The sequence below is a fragment of the Talpa occidentalis genome, unplaced genomic scaffold (assembly GCF_014898055.3).
Source record: "Talpa occidentalis isolate TD23 unplaced genomic scaffold, MPIMG_talOcc4v2.1 talOcc4.10, whole genome shotgun sequence".
NCBI lineage: Eukaryota > Metazoa > Chordata > Mammalia > Eulipotyphla > Talpidae > Talpa > Talpa occidentalis.
Window position 1 is genome coordinate 52,895,314 of NW_023600993.1, and position 15,092 is coordinate 52,910,405.

Genomic DNA, 15,092 nt, shown 5'->3' on the forward strand with positions numbered 1-15,092 from the left:
AGTGACACCAATTTTTTTTGGTAGATGAACAAGTGCCCCCCGGAGTCAGGCTGCCACACCCTATATAGTGAACAGTGCCTAGACGGTGTTGGAAATCAAAGGAATGAATTCTCTCATTTCATCCATCCTCACAGATCATGGTAGGGCCCACATCATACAAGACCTAAACACATCAAGGGCATCCATGAAAAAGCTAATCAAAGGAAGCCTTTATTTTGTCTGAGCTCAGTTTCTTCATCCATAAAATGTGAGGCTGGATCATCTAATGAATTTTTTAAACTCTGTGACTCTACTGAGAAAGAAAATTAGGGGAAAAAAAAAACACATGCATCTATATATTTGGGGTAAGGAGTAGGTCCCAGAGAAGGGGAATTGGAGATACAGAAACAACAGGTACAATCAGGAGAGAATTAAGAAAAATGTGTATTTGAACGATAAAATGAAGTTCCATTTTTATCTTTCCTACTGGAGCTCAGCACTTATAAGTTGGGACTGAGGAATACCCTATTTAAAAATAATAATGAATCGCTTGATTTCAAGATTCTGTGACACCTGGAAAAAGAGCTGTGAGTCTGGAAGGAGGCTGGGCAGGGAAAGACTGTCTCTGGACTTTCAAAGTAGCTCAAGGAGCAAACATCCAAGCCACCCAGAGAGATGCATCTATTTCATTTCCTCAAGCAGGCGAATAGAGAGAGCCTGCTTTTCTTCCTCAGCCCACCCAGTATGTCTCTTTTCTGCAATGGTAACACAGATGTGTCCACGGTGACACTTTCAAGGAACTCAGGTCCCTTGCCTCTAAAACAGCATCTCCAAAGTGGAAGATTTTAAATTACAACTTTTCTTTGAACAAAATTGCTTTTCCACCCGCTCCACTGTTCTTGCCAAAAGCAGACCTGTTAGTTTGTTTTTAAAGGTGAGAGAGAGATAAAGATAGACTAAAAAAGATCCACTGCAGCCTGGCATCTGGGCTTTTGTGTTGATCCAGAACAGTGACCAACTAACACATTAGCAGATTTAAGGGCTAAAGCAAGGACTGGGTAGAATTAACCTACTTGTCAAAAATAAACCATAAAAGTAAAAAGACTGTTTCCCAAACCAGAAACAAACACATGCTAGGGAAATGTACATAGTTGGACTTGTAGGTTATGAATCTTTAAAACTCCTACCGTAAGTCCTATCATACATCCTTCGTGTGTACTATCTTTTATTTATTGTGCTAAGCAATTGTTCTTTGTTGACTGGAGCGGTGTTGGATGTGAGCAAAGCAGGTGAACCAGGGAAGCATTAACAAAATACCGCTGAGGAGCAAAGGACATTTTGTCAACAGAGCTAATCACTCTTAAAGCAAAATAATCCACTCTTCCAGATATTAAAACAACGAAAATAACTGTGGCGACTTCAAAAGAAATAACTCATTAATCAGTGAGGTTGGGTGAATAATTTCCTCAAGAATCACAAGGCACAAGAAACATTTTCTCCAAATACATTTCTGTTGGTTGGAAAAAAGGTTTGAGCCTGTTATATAATACTAAGAAAACACAGAAGGTATTTCCCCAGTCCTGTCAGTCTGTGACAGATGTTTGAGGCACCTGGAGAAAGTTTGCAGTTTAAGTCTTCTAGTTCCAGGTATCCAAAGACAAGAGCAAGGAAGGGAAACTCGTCCAACCTCAAATGGCTGCATTTAAGTTGTCTATAAAATATCTATTACAGTCACCACAGCTTGCAACTTATTGTGCAATCTTACTAATAAACCCCATCTTCATAAAGGCCAAAACTTCTATTCCCTTGACTAGTTAAAGAGACAGCAATCTGAAATATTTTCCATGATGAAGGCATGGTTTAGATCATTCAGAACCATAACGCTCCAGTTTTGTTTGCAACACTGTGTAAACTTCACCACGAGCACTGCCGAATTTCTGCCCTTTCTGGAGCAAAACATAGGCCGTCCTACAGAAGTGTTTTAGACACAGAGGGAAGTAAGCTAATTTCTGCTCGGGTGTGCCAAGCTCCAGTGCTCTGGTGTTCATTCAAAGGATGCAGGTAACAGGTGTGAAGTGGGAGGCTCCCTCTGAAATAAAAAGAAACCAACCCAAGCTGCAAGGCACAGTTGCTTAAAAGTGAAATCGGGCATATTTGCTAAAAATAAGGCTCAGCCTGAAAAAAGGAAGGGTGGAAAGCTGAAAAGCTACTGTTTGTGTGAATATCAGCATTTTGTAACTGGATTCAGCAAGAAAAGAAGGGTTGAAATGGAAGAGTTCTGAATGAGAAACAGTTTAGGGTCCTCAAGATGGGAATAGAGGCCACAGAAAATGGAGACATCCTTGCAGCTGGTGTGGACCTGACATCAGCATAATTAATGCAGAAAGGCCTGAGTGCTGTGAGCAAGAGCTCAGGTCATGAAATTGGGTAGATATGGTTTAGAAGCTGGGGGCGTCCAGCTAGAAGCTGTGTGAACCTGAGCGGCTAATTACGATTCTACCTGTGAAGAATAGGAATTTTAAGCATCCTTAGCTCCCGTCATACTTATGAGAATGAACTACACTAATAGGTCTGGTGAGAGCACTGTGCAGGAGATTGGGAGAATGAAGCTTTCAGTAAATTTCGCTATTGATATTATTACAATGTCTAAGGCCTTCACTGTTACTGATAATGGTCACTTCACAGCTACAGAAATCTGTGACAACAGGGATGTTTTGATTTTCAGTTAAAAAAAAGAAATATACTCCTTTATTGAAAATGGGCTGATTACCTATCACCACACTGTTGAATGTATCCTCTTAAGAATAATTTTTAAGAAATGTGCCTAAAGACTGAATTACTGGGCGAGCTGGGAGAAAGAGGTGTTGAGAGCTAGGAAAATAACACTAACTAGGCCATAAACTATGAAATTTAAAACTAAGAACACAAGTTTCCCCCTAAAACTAAAATCATAAAATATGGACTTAAAATGAAGATGAAAAAATGGACCACCATATATAAGAGAATTAACCCTACAGATTCTCCTGATAAACAACATTATTACTAGCTATTTTTTCATCTGTAAAGTCCCATGGTGAGAAAAGGAATAGCAACATGTAAAAATGCAAAGACATGATTGTTTAAACAAAACACTAAAGAATATCCACTGAAAAGTCAAGTCAATGGTATCGCTGTAAAATGATTGCAAGCAATATAATTTCATTTTTCCTCTGCTTTCTTAGCTGCATCTTGCAGTTTCTCTACAATGAACGTGTAATTAATTGCACAGTAGAAAATTTGAAATTATTTGGTATTCAACCTACAATCGAAAACATCTGAATTACACTCAAGCCTCACACAAGCCAACAGTGAGGTTTTTGCTGTCAACTCTGACATGGGGATAGTTGGTAGGCACTGGGAGAGTGAAGTGCCGTCTCGTACCTATTTTAGCACATCCAACAGCTATTCCCTCACTGTGCCACAAACTCTCTGCCAATATTTTATGAGAGATTCACAAAATGCACCTAAAGCCAGTTATACTCACAAATTGGAGGACCTTCTAAAATTCTAGCTTAAAAAATTAATTACATTTTCTCTTCATAATTCTTCAAAATCTTCCCCAGTCTTCCAGGAATCAAGACAGGCCACAAAATTCAAACACCATCTCACACAGCAATCTAAAAGGGGGACTCACCAGACAACAGCCTAAGGAAGCTACTGGTTATGTGTAATATAGAATGATTTGCTATCCTGGTTCTAGGTCCTAATCCCATGGAAATTACAGTGGGAGGGCATCAAGGAGCACTGAGACAGAAAAATCATTGCCATGTGTAAAAACTTAAGATGTTAAAAAAGAAAATGCAGGCACAAGAATTTAGCCAGGAAAAAAAAATAGACATGCCAATAAGAAGCTGCTTCTTAAAATTTGGCTGGCAGTGTCCTTCCCCTCCCAAATGGATACTCTTAGTAAAGAAAACATGGTAGATTTTTTTCTCCCTTGCCTGTATTTGATTTCCAATTAAAATTAAATATAAACTGAAACGCCACCTGGATTTTAGCAAAATTCAATCCCCGCCCTCCACTCCTCCTTTTTCTTAAAAGAAGAACCTGGGCTTACATATACAAACATTTTGCTAAATGACCCGTGGCAAATTGCGTAATGCCAGTAAAAGTTGTGTTTTTTAAGTTATGAGCCCCAAAGATTTTATCTGAAATAAAACCCTGATTCAATTCAGATTCTGGAGGCAAACTGTGTCCTTAACTCTGCCTCTAAATTTAAAACACTTGTGTGTGCAGCCCCTTCAGTAATGTTGCTAGTAGGTATGGAGGAGAAAGTCTGTATTTATTAATAGGATATGTGTTTTCTTTTCTAAAATGGTAAATTGGGGCACTAATTGCCTACAAGAACTGGTTCTCAACAATCTTCATGTCAAGGTCAGTTTCTGAATGAAGAGCCTGATTGTCAAATATGACTGTGCACTTATTCCAATTATTCATCTCAGTGAGAGAAGATACAAGAATTCCTGTCTTCATGCAAGAAGGTTGCCCTTAGAGGTCTCCAAAATGAGTGCTCTAAGGGCACTGGATTTGAATATAAAGCAGGTGGAGTAGGCTAAAGAATGGAACAGTCTTGAAAAACAACGTGGTTCCCTCTTGGCCTCCAACTTTGTGTCCCTCAGATTTCATGCCTTTTACCTGCCCTCAGGTAAAAGGAATCTACCCAAAGGACACAAAACATTAATTCAAAAGCATACTGTACCCCTATGTTTACTAAAGCACTATTTACAATAGGTAAGATATGGAAACAACCCAAATGTCCAAAAATAGATGACTGAATCAAGAAGATGTGGTACATATACACAATGGAATACTATTCAGTGATTAAAAAGAATAAACTCATGTCATTTGCAGCAACATGGATGGAATTGGAAGGGATTGTGCTCACTGAAATAAGCCAGAAGGAAAAGGAAAAATATCGGATGGTTTTACTTATAGGAGGGATGTAAGAAAACCAAAAAAGGGAACAGGAAAAAGAAATAATTATAATAAATTAAAAAACAAAATTAACAGGCAACTATTAATCAGAGACACACTGCAGGGGTGGGGGGAGGGATCAAATCAGGGGAGGGAATGTGTTCTTTCACAATGGACTATGGTGAGGGTGCACATGTAAATTGGTGATGGGAATTTTGCAGGGACTACATCTGGAAGGAGAAAGCATGCATTGTACAAAAAGGAAGAACAATGTAAAAATATATATATGTAAATTAAAAGAATTTAAAAAAATAAAAAAGATGCTGAACAAAGGTAATAAAAATGTTGTGAGCATGTTTTAAAGGACTGACTACAGTGCTAAGCGTTTTATGTACATCATTTAACGGATTCATCACATAAAACTTCTCTAGAAGTTATTGCTATTGTCCCATTTTACAGATGAGAAGAGTAAGGCTCAGAGATATGGCTTAACTTAACCAACTTCATTCATTAAGTGCTTGAAGATGTTCCTCCTGCCTTTTCCAGCTCCCACTGGTATAGTGGAAACAGCATGCACTAGGGAAGCAACTAAGTGTATCTGTATATGACAATCAATACAATACACGATGAAATCCACATAGGCAAGGATGAAACTTGGGGCAAGAAAGTAGTGGAGGAAATCTCAGGAAATAAAATATATTTTTCACTACTATATATCTTTTCAATGACCAAGGTTGATTTTGTCATGAATTGACAATGTTATCTAATGATGATTTAGGGGTTGATGGTAGGAACACCTAGGGCGCAGAGGCTCTGTGAGCAACAGCATCAAGGAACAGACAAGAGGTAGCTCAAAACTTTAAAATATTATGGGAGAAAATTCTACACAAAAATTTTATAACTTGATTTTTGTGCAAAAATTAGATATATATACATATATATTTTGCTCAAGGGACAGGCATTCTCTGCCATTTATATACATCTCATGAAAATTTTCAGTGTGAGTATAAATTACATTAAAAATAATTCCTTTTTAATTATAAATGCAAAAATGTTATTGTAGTAATTCTTTATAGAAAAGTGTAACATATACAAATACATGCAATAATCCTATCAACATGCTAAAATCTATTAATAACATTTTCTTGCTGGCATTTTCAGTTTCTCCCACCCTCACCAGTCATACTATACTTTTTTTAAGTTATTAAGTCATTCTGCAAGAGTATGATTCTTAATGGGCAGGCAATATTACATCAAAATTCCATGTAACCAAATATTTAACCTTTCTTCTAAGGTCAGAGATAGCAGGGTATTTTTGATTTTTCACATAGTATTACTGTAATGAACATCTTTAGATATAAAGCTTTCTGTAGGCCTCACTTTAGCTTTATAGGTTAAATTCCAAATAATAATGATGTCAAAGAATTATATTTATTGACCATTCACTATGTGCTGTGCAAACTTGTAAGCATTTTACATTGTACTCAAATTATTAAATGCTAATATCATCCCTATTTGGATAGATGTGTAAACTGAGGCACAGAGAAATTGACTTGCATAATCCAACCAACTAGTATATGGCAAAACCATGACTCAGGTCAAACATGCTGACTCCATAGCTATGATTTCAGGTACTGCACCTTTCTGACGTATCAAGGTGTAATGGGTCCTCCAACTGGCAGAGAATGAATTACATATGTTAGGAATGCAAATTTGGGGGTGCTACCCACCAAAATCTACAGAATAAGGTACTAGGAGGACTGGTCTAGCAATCTATGTTTTAAGAAGCCCTCCAAGAACACTCTAATACATACACAAAAAAGTTTGAGAACTCAATGCTATACAGCCTCTCAGTAAACGTGTATCCCTGAATGAAACGGTGTGATTCTTGTAAGCCTCTTGACACCCAATGCCAAACAGCCCCCACCTGGACCCCACAAACCTATACTCATATTACCAGCATCATTTCTTATCATCTTTGCCGACTTAGTCAAAAATCTTTCAACTAGTTCATAGGTTCTTGATAAAAGAGTTCAAGAGTGTGCATATCTGGTTCTTACTTGGAAAAACATAAAATGACTCTTACAACCTGAACAGACTGACCTTACTTTCCAGAGTTTTCTTCAGAGTTGGCATTTATAGTGAGTGCTACATTTAAAATATCCAAGAACTAATTCCAGGGACACACTGGTAAGCATTTAGAGCCAAAAGAGGAAACCTTTTCCAAATTAAAGATAGGTTACTAATATACTTAACATTAATTAAACATAGAAAAATCTAGGAACATTTGTCAAAACAGAGAACCAACTAGAAAATCTAATTAACATGTGGTATGGGCTGTATAGTGGGGGTGGGTTGTGGTGGAGAGATAAAGGGGGAGCAGAATACACATGAAATTAAAATTACAAAATCTCTCTCTCTCTCTCTCTCTCTCTCTCACACACACACACACACACACACACACACACACACACACACACACACTCTTCAGAGCAAAAGATGCTGCGGTTTCATTAGCTTTCAGAGGGACCATAAACCTGCAAAATGTCAAAAAGATAGAATTAAAGATATGGTTCTATGCCAGAGAAACTCACCCTCCTGGAAGATTAAAGAGATTTTCACTAACTGTGAGATATAATGATAAGTCATCTGATAACAAACTCTTAAAAAGAAACAAATATAAAAGTAAGAAAAGAAAGAAGGGGGGAAGGGAGAAAATACAAGGCCATTGTATATCCTAAGAAGTACTGTCAATTATAAATAGCTGAATTGAGCAAATGTCTGCAAATGTGACTACTTTAAAATTAGGTATTAGGTATTATGGTTTTACTTACTTTAGTTATATGATGAATAGAGGTGAATTATCTAAAATTCAATATAAAAGTATGTGAAAAAATGGATACCAACCAAATAACCAAACTTGTCAGCCTTCATCTAATCTCTAGAAATCATACATTGAACTCAGGCAATGGTAAACAGATAGGCCTTGGACCATTTCCTGGAGACCAATCAACTCAGATGACGGTGTACAGATGAAATTATCTCTACTCTGACTCCACAGTAGAAATCTACATTTTCTTCTCCTAAAATTTAAAATGACAAAATGGCAAAGATAGATTTTGGGAACATTAATATCTAAGTCATAAGTTAAATCTAAATAGCTCAGTATATACTTTTTATCCATTATCTATCTCCTTATTAAAATGGGTTTAAAATGGACCAACAGGTATGTACAATATATGCTGAATTTTTATTCCCTAAAAACTACCAAGGTCTTCAAAGTTCTACCAACATAGACACACATAAATTCTTCTTCTCTGGGTCACTGAAAATTTATTTGCCTACATCACCCATCTGATTAGTCAGGATCTCTTGCACATGACTTGCAGTTTATCTTCATCTGCTTTGAAATTTTTATTGATATCTTAGGCATATATTTGTGTTTTTTCCACTCTGATTAGATTATGAACTCTTCAAATACACAGAGATATTCAGGACTCTTCTTTATAACTTCTAGTCAACCTCGTGGTTGGGGTCATCAGGTATGCTAAATTTTTGTGTTATTTTTCTTCAAATCAGGTAGCCATGGGCAAAGACATTCACTCTTTGAGAGACTCACTCTCCAAGGTTCCTTTCCATAGCAGGTTAGCCAATTATTCTTCTAACCACCAATGATGCCAACATTTTTAATTGTAGAGGCATTCACAGTTAAAATGTGAATAAGAAATTCTGCAGGTACAATGACACCTACACTAATGTATCACTCTCAAAATTATAAAATAAAGTCTTAAACTGCGATTTTTTGAGAGATAATTAAGTGAAGAATGAGGATGTACCTTCAGTTTTGTCACTATAAATAATAGAAAGTTCTGGAAGGCAAATCTTGTCACATCTGCTATTCACTAATCCAGGTGTCAACTGACCTTTTTTTTAAAGGACCAGATAATAAGTATTTTTGGCTCTGTGAGCAATACATTCCTTGTTGTAGCAGCTTACTCTGTTGTGGAAGGAAGAAAGCTGCCATAGACAATAGCAAACACAAGGGTGTGACGGTATTTCAATAAAACCTTTATTTACAAAAATAGGTGGCAAGCCAGATTGGCTGGATGTGGCTGTCTGGCTGAATTCACAGCCCCTGGTACAGTCTGCAGACTTACTAACACAGCATTTTGTACCTAGTATCCACCTTACGAAGGTACAGAAGGAACAGTAATATCTTCAAATTACTTTCAGATATCAATCCTGACCATTTTAATTATGAACCTGACATCATCAGATTATGCATGATGCTTTCCTCCCTTAAAACATATTGGCACAATAAGTCGGATAAATGCACATGATGTAATATAAATATACATATATATACATATATATATAATATATAAAACATACAACATACTAACTTTGTTGGTAAGATGAGAGTGTAAAGTTGAAGTAATGAGAATATCATAATAAAAATGTATATTGTAAAGGCATTTTCACATAGTGATTTTGGATGTGGAATTCCTATTGAGTTGGAATGCAAATATCACAAGTCGAAGGGAAAAATGAGACAGGGTAAGCAATATTATCACAGTATTATTTATCACACACATTAGGACCAAAAATAGTCAGGAAAGAATGAGCATTATGTCATTCTCTCCCTGTCTTTAACCTTGTAAAAGGTTGTTGAGTTCGTAGAGAGGATAACAAGAGTCAATACCACAGACTATAAAAATGGAACTACTTCTTACCATGCAACCTTGAAAAATTAACACTTAATAATCACAATAATAAAAAGCTACTTTTGCCCTCCTGTAGGATGGTACAATAATATAAGATACATACATCTTATATTATTAAATTTTTCGAAAACTCTTTCTTCCTTTGGCTCTGAGAGGCATAGCTCTGCTGTTGAAAAGCAAAAGACATTTTACGCACAATTTTCCCTCCACTCGGAAGAGGTATATTGTGCCCTTCAGTGAACATAAAATTGATATTATCATCTCTTAGTTTATATCTCACTACTTAACCTTCAGATTAAAAGTTATTGGATTTGAATGACTAAGAAGACATCATGTCACCTTCCCTTCACTGTGGAGAGAGGAGAGTTGGGAAAGAGAGACGGTACTGTGATAAAAACATGAATTTCAGATCAGCTGACACTTTGCCTCTTTTGACAAGCAACAGTGATACTGACAATTACTTGTGGTTGGGTGGATGATAAATTGTGTCATAAATGGTCTACATTAAGAAACTTTGTTGAAGATGAATCTGCATTAGGAAGTTAATTTTATTTTTGGTACAGTCTAAAAGGAGCAGTCTAAAAATAAGGATAAAACAGTGAATTCAAGGAGAACCTCAGGGGTACGAACCTTAAAAACACCACCTAACCCCCCTATAGTCAGTATTTGCGCTGTCAGTTTATGCAGGAAATACCGGAAAATATCCTTTCAAAAGGATTAAAAAGAACAAAGGTACCTTCCCTCCATCTCCTTCTATGTGTCGCTCAACTTAAACAGACAAGCAAGGCCTTGGCGTCCCTAAGCAGTGTAATCTATAGCTCCTAAATGAATCTTCCAATAGCACCAGCTCCTTAGTAATTTCGCATTGTATTTTTCCAACAAAAGAAACACAATATATACCCCCTTCACCTTAAAAAACAAATTCTAAGAAGCTTGTGTCAATAGGAAACAAAGACTTTATCAAAGATCTAACTTTGTAGTTTTGTTCTCTAAAAGAGATAAGCCCATTCCATGATCGATAGGAGCACAGCAGTTTATCAGCCTTCCCATGTGACTTTTGGAAGATATACTCATTAGTAACTGGCAAAGACTGAAGGGAAAATACTCAATAATTTTAATCTGAATAAATAAATACATTCAAAATAAGAAGCCTTAGCAATAGAAGAGGGTATCTTTTTAAAAAACAGCCTTTTTAAAGGGACATTTACAAAATAAGTCCATCTTTTATTTACAAATGATGCTTGTGCTTTCTTTGTCAAGTCATAATCACCCAAGAGGGACAGGTAGGAATGAGCTTGTAACAGGGGTGGTCCCCAGGAAAGGGGGAGGTTCCCTGCCCCACCCAAGGGAGGGTGGAGCTGAGCAGGAAGAGAAGAAGCTGCAGAAGAAACTGAGGAAGGGAGCAGGATGTAGCCAGGAGACCTGGAGGAGGCGCATGGAGCCTAGAGACACGTGAAGAAACTGTGCTTGTCTTTTGGTCGTGGACTGGGTGACACAGATGTGGGTGAGACCCGTGGAGAGATGACCATGGCAGCTTTTATCTTGATGTTGATTTTGCTCTTTTGCTTTCGGGCTTGTCTGGTTGTTTCTGGCCCTTTTCTGTGGGTCCCCACTGGAAGATGCTTTAGACTTGTGGCAGGCTTTGGAGCCTTGCTCTGGGCCAATCCCGTTTGGATGGACTTTTACCCACGAGGGGATGGGTAACTTTGGGTGCTTCATTTAGAAACTAGACTCTGCATTACCTGTATTGTTTCCTAGTTTTATTAAAGTTCCTTCCCATTAAAGTCTCCTATGTTTTGTGTTGATGCGGCGGATGGCAGAACCCATTTAGAATAGGCAGGTTTGCAGGGTTTGGACTGCCCCTCTCCCTGCCCTATAACAAGCTGACTCTTTTCTCTCTGTTTCACAATGTAACCATTTTGCCAGTCATTTCCATAAAAATCTAGAACCACCCATTATAACTCCCACTCCTCCATGTCTTCACAACTAATCCAAAAGGTCCTGTCAACTTTTTAATGCTTGAGTCAACATCCTCTCTTTATCCTTCCCTTCCTTTCTCTTCCTAATTTATTCATTCAGAGTCTGCCAGGTACTGTGCTCTGTGCCAGGAATGACATCAGACAATAAGGAAAATGCACGCCTGCCCTCACAAGACTTATAGTTGACCAAGGGATCCAGATGTAGGGGAAATGCAGGGAGCAAAGGAGGGGGGCTAACTACAGGTTGCCCTCAATTAAATGAAATGAGGGTTATCCAGTGCCCCATTGCTAAATTCAGGACAAAGTGCAACAGCCTTGTTACTGCTATTAATCTATCAGTGCTCTTTTGTGCAAGCCAGACCATATCCAGCCTTCTACTTTACTGTCAGCACACCTCCTTTCATATGGCCTTCCATCTCTGCTGAAAAGCCCCCCTGGCTTAGAAACACAAGCTGACCCAAATTTACCTTCTACCTGCCTCCCCGACACTCCCAGTTACCCTGCAGGCACTAGCCAAAGAAGCTTCAAGTTATCCCCCTTACCCCTGTGCTTCCCCTGTACCTTGCCCATCGTGTTTTATCCCCATGTACCTGGCACATAGGCATGTACAATAAATATAAGTTGAGTGAGAAATATGAAAAATGAATTTCATGAAATCTCAAATTAGGAAACAGTGTTAATACTTGTCACTTGGAATGAAACTGAGATGAGGCCAACATGATCCTCTCTTCACCACCTTTTCTTATGGGGGGGGGGCAGGGAATATGGTTGTATTTCTATGAACCAAATCAAACACCCTTTTAGCAAAGTGTCTCTGGAATGTTATAAGTAACACTTCATAATTACAACAGATTTGAGTTCAAAGACCAAGTGATGAAAAGAAACTTTCTAATGTAGGGCTCAATTCAAACCTCCTTCTGGTTGCTCCATCCACCACTTGCATTTATATTGCCATTCTACGTTGTCATAAAAGCAGTCACCCTGTAGCCCTTTTTATCAAGTAATCTATGCACTACCTAAAAGTACACTAGACTCCATCAGGCGAGCTATAGGTTTACATTACACAAACATACCAATTCTGCCTGCTCAGCACTAGTTGTCAATAAAGGCAAGCAGTTGCAAAATAGCAAAGTAGGTTCCTTGCTTCTGGAGAACAGATCAGAGCCTGCCAGTTTTGCAGAACAAACTCTTTGAAATCATGAAGCTAATCTGTCAACAAATTATCATTAAAGTCATACCTCTTAAAAGTTCAAAAAAAGATATTTGATTAGACAAGAGATAAGTATTATTATTATTATTATTATTATTATTATTATTCAGGAGTCAGGGCTTAAAATTACCTTCTCAGAGCAGTGACACTTTCAGTTAAATTCAAGAGGGGACACTTTACTCATAATGAAACGTGGCATCTGGGTTTCTGTTACCAGGCTCTCCTATGAGCACGGTCTCTTTTCTTTTTTGTTTCCCCTGCCATCTTAATTTTCAATGGAGAGATTAATGACACACAACTGTTTAGTAATCAAAACTTGAAAGGATTTTATACAAGGCTCACATCACGAGTTACATAAATCTTTGACAACAATATTTTGATGGAAGGCAGGTCTAAACTAACAGAGGAGAGAACTAAATTTAGCTTTCACGGTGAAATATGCCTTTTCCAGAAATAGCCACAGAATGAATTAAGAAAAAGTAGGAGTTTGTTATTGTTGTGGCTGCTTTTTCTTTATTTGTCAGAATTATCTAGCTCCTTGTCTCTGTTTCAATTTATTTGTAGAGTCTTCGCTAACATTTTGGTGGCACTGATTCCTACAAAATACTTTGGACCCTTGTGATTTCCTTTAATATTTGAACTTTCCATTGTCACACAAAAAAAGTGTATTTTGACAAGGAGATGCCTGTAAAATTACAGCTTGGTTTTGTACCCACCAATAAAGGAAGGTGTGAGTCCCTATCACAGTGTTTGACCACAGGCAATAAATAATAAAATCTTCTCCTGAACCCCCTTCTGGAATCTTCCCTTTGAGGACAACAAAGATGCTGACCATTTTTCCCCTTCCAATGGCATCAAAGGCCCTCCCACTGTAGTCCCTGGCAGCTTCAATGGGAAAGGACATTTTGAGTACATTTTAACAAAGTTTGTAAGTGACCTTTTTCAATGAGGAAAAGAATGATAGGGAGGAATGAGAAAAAAGGCAAAGGATGGTCACTAGAATATTTGTGTGGGCCCCAAAGAAGTACGGGTAAGAAGGACAAGTAAAAGGATGGGTCCTTTCACAGGAATTTATGGTCTGTCCAAACACCCACAGTTACTTCTTCAAGGCATGCTGTTCACAGAAGCCATTAATTTTGGAAATGCTGGCACAACAGTCTCCTCTTCTGCCCAATAGTCACTGGTAATTTCAGTAATAAACTTAATGAAGGAATCATTTTGCCATTTTGAAAATGAAGAGAAGAATTTCTATTCTTGGTGATTTATGCTAAAATGTTGACCTGTTGGTGGTGATAATTCTCTCTCATCTTCAGAGGACCCTGGGATACATACTCATGATTTGCCCAGGCTGCCCTGATACTGCATTTTCTCCACCCCCTCATAATGGACATAACCTGATTCTTTCCCCAAGTTCTATGAGGCTCACCCTATTTGTCTGAACTTATTTATTTGCTCCAGTGTAATGACTAATCTTTTAACTCCTTTGATGATCACTGGCAAATTTCAACTCAATGAAACTTTCTTCTTCCCTTGCATTATTTTTTCGGAGATTTCCTATCCTTTCCACATCTCTTACCTCAATAGTTAATCAGTTCTTTCTCTCTTCTATTAACAATGTTTTACATTATTAATGTGAAACATAAACCACTAGCTTTTGGACCAAATAGTCCAACCACTTAAACCAAAAGTCAAAGAAGTTATATGAAGTAAATACTCTGCTCATCCATATTGTCTAAATAATACATGTTCAGATTCCATACATAGCTGATCTTTTTTTTTTGCACACCTTTCTCATAGACTATCTCTGAACTGCCCCCCTCATATAAAACAATAGCCACACCTCAAAACCACAGCAACCCAAGCTCTCCCTATAGTGATTTTCAGACAATAAAACTGCCAGGTGGTACCAAAAAAGAAAAAAAAAAAAACTTCCATCACTAAATGGAATGTTGTTAAGAAATAGCTGTTTTATTTAACAGCTATTCATTTTTATTGAATAAACATTTTCTAGTATGCATTCTGTTAATTGACCTGACAGCATATGCTGTATATGGAGAAACTTCTAAACATTATGCTCTATGTAATATGCTTATCTGAAAAAGCTCTCATTTGCAGCAATATGGAAATAAAATTCTGCTTTCTAAAATTCAAGACTTTTAAAACACATTAATCCACACAATTTATGAAATTGTTCTGGACATTTTAAAATCTTTTCTTTAAGGAAAAAAAAACTTTAGTAATTGGTAA